This window comes from Chrysochloris asiatica, unplaced genomic scaffold (assembly GCF_000296735.1).
Source record: "Chrysochloris asiatica unplaced genomic scaffold, ChrAsi1.0 scaffold00002, whole genome shotgun sequence".
Classification (NCBI taxonomy): domain Eukaryota; kingdom Metazoa; phylum Chordata; class Mammalia; order Afrosoricida; family Chrysochloridae; genus Chrysochloris; species Chrysochloris asiatica.
The window spans coordinates 57,824,817-57,827,786 of record NW_006408520.1 but is presented as its reverse complement, the minus strand read 5'-3'; the positions used below and the strand labels follow the sequence as shown (position 1 = coordinate 57,827,786).

Sequence of the window (2,970 nt, the reverse complement as noted above, 5' to 3'; positions counted from 1 at the left end):
CTCCTTAAAAGTCAAGAAGGCCAGACTTTGTCTCTCATGCTTTGACATATTATAAGGCGGGACCAGTTCCTGGAGAAGGACATCATATTTTGTAAAGTGAAGAGTCAGAGACAAAAAGAGAAATTTCCAACAAAATGGATTGGCACAGTTAAAGCAGCAATGGGCTCAAGCCTAGTAGCAATTGTGAAGATGCTGCAACACCGGGTGGTGTTTCCTTTTATTTTACGTAGGGTTGCTATGGGTTGGAACTAACACAACCACACTTAACAATAACAACATTCTTCTAGTATATTTTGATGGTGAACCTACCCTCTTGGCCCTGACATGCCTTATTTTTCTTCTCCTTGGTTATGACAGCTTCATCCACTTTGGGCGGAGTACCCAACTCCTTACCACACATTAACAACAGTCCTTCATTCAGAAACTGAGTTGATGAAGATACAACTTTTAGAAATCTAGCAGGTTGCAGCCCTACCCTTTGATATCCAGGAGACTTTGGCTACATCCTTTGAAGCTCCAGATGCCACGGCCCTACCCTCCTCTCCTTGCTGTGCTCCCAAGAGTTCTGCTGACCTATGAGATGTCCCAGAAATTTCCTTTTTCCTTGAATAACAGCTGTAGCTCTTTTGACCTGTTTCATGCCTGTAGAATTGTAAGAGTCAGATAGTGTTTTTCCCTTTCTTGCTCTCTTTGTCTGTTTCAGTATAAGCTGATGGGTTTTTGGATATGAAAGTTTGTTAGATCCATCAGTTACAGACACAATCTCTTTAACAAAGATTTTGTAGTGATGTTCCTGGTTAAGATTCTAGGGCATGTACCCTTAGTTGTACAACAGAATTTTCTAAATCTCTAAGCTCTGTTTTCATTTTACACAGTTTATTTTTCAGTTACCTCTTTCCTCTTGCATTTTAGTGTAAGTGGAAAGGGAAATCACGCAGTCCCCTAAAAGCTTGCATATATGTCTCACTAGTCAGATATTCAAGTTCATCATTTACAAATTCTATTTTCCACCAGACATTTCAACATAATTCAGATTGCCACTGCATAAAAAGCATCACCCTCCTCCATTGTCCAATCACATGTTCATTATTTTTTTAAATCTTTACTAAAATCACTTTTTAACATCCACATTTCTAGCAGCATACTTGTAGCTGGTGCCATATGCATTCACTAAGATGAAACAGACTTTTTCTATAACTCTTCTCACTTCCTTCTGAGGCCTCTCCAGAACTGCCTTGGAAGTCTATAAATAGTTCTACCAAAGTCTCGCTAAGACAATCTAGACTTTTATTATTAAGTACCTTAAAAGTCTTCCAAGTGCGAAGGGCTCGAAGATGGCCGGTTGGCAGAGCCACGTGGATAACCTGATGTTCTATGGCTGCTGCCAGGAAGCCGCCATTGTCGACTACTGTGGCGCCAAATACGTCTGGACAGCCACCGCCGGGGGTGTCTTTCAGAGCATTACACTAATAGAAATAGATATGATTGTAGGAAAAGACCGGGAAGGTTTCTGTACCAACGGTTTGACGCTTGGCGCAAAGAAGTGCTCAGTGATCAGAGACAGTCTCTACGTTGATGGTGATTGCACAATGGACGTTCTGACAAAGAGTCAAGGTGGGGAGCCAACATACAACGTTGCTGTCGGCAGAGCTGGTAGAGCATTGGTTATAGTCATGGGAAAGCAAGGTGTCCACGGAGGCACTCTTAACAAGAAAGCATATGAATTCGCTTTATACCTGAGAAGGTCTGATGTGTAAGCAGCCTCTCCCCATCTACCTAGCAACTGTCTTCATCACCTCCCCAATTATGGTCACAGTGCTACAAGACTATATACATGGTAGCTATATTTTTCTTTACCTATTTTCTAATGTTATAATTCCTGTTTGTCCAATGTATCATTTGTATGTTAATCACTGTATGTAACCAACCCTTATCTGGCAAAATAATTGCATCACAATAATGGTTTGCATGATACCTTGACATTTGGGGGGAGGGGGCATGTTGAGTGGGTATCACTTTGTTTTAGCAATTAATGGGATATTGATTACTAAAATAAGGTAATATTAAGCAAGGTGCCAGTTGTACAATCTAATTTGATCAATGTCTTTTCAGCACTTTTGAACATTTACTTGGCTCATTTAGGCTTCCTTTTGTTACACATGGTTGGGAGGAAAAAGTGCATGCATCTTTCCTTCACTCCTCTCTTTTCCCATCCCTCCTTTTGCACATAAGGTATATTTGGTTTGCTTCCATCTTCTCTTTAGGCAGTGCCTGGTTTATTTAACCAATTAATACCCTTTTTGTTGATGAGCTATGAGAGTTATAGTAGTTTGCTTTCAGTATTGTTGTTGCACTTGAGAAAATATTTTTTATTCATCTACAGGACAGATGAATAGTGCAACTGCAAAACAAGAGCAAAAGGCTTTCCTCCCATGTTCTTACAGTAACCATACTGATTGAATACCTAGGGACATTTCATCATTGCAATAGTTCAGATTTTTGTTACTATATTTTTCTTTGCACACCAGCTCTACTCTTTTAGTAAAATTGTAAAAGGTATGCCAAATAACCATCTGGAGTGTGTCCAGTTTTTATTTGCAGCTTGAGTTTTTATATGAAGTTCCATTATTGTGGACTTGGCCGCTTGTAATGAATTTTTTTCGTATGTATTCTGTGCCATACTATTGTTAAAATGAACTGTTGCTATTGTGAGATGGATTTTAACTGATGTATTAAGGATTTCTTTCAAATGGCACTACTTTAGGGACATTCTAGTATTTGCTCCTATTTGTTTGGGCCTTGTGGATAATGTACAGATTTAAAACAAATCTTGTTGCTGATTTGTCCATTTCTTTCCCTGCACTTTGTTGTATCTGGAATACAGTCTAACTCATCTGATTTAATATGCATTTTTAAAAATGCCATAACTATTAAACACCTTGTTTACAGACAGATGAAATAAATTTATTC

General features: G+C 38.9%; 1 pseudogene; it reads left to right on the top strand.

Annotated features, from left to right (window-relative positions):
- The first annotated feature begins 1,334 nt into the window (after positions 1 to 1,334).
- Positions 1,335 to 1,757, top strand: LOC102820543 (annotated as a pseudogene).
- The last annotated feature ends 1,213 nt before the right edge of the window (positions 1,758 to 2,970 follow it).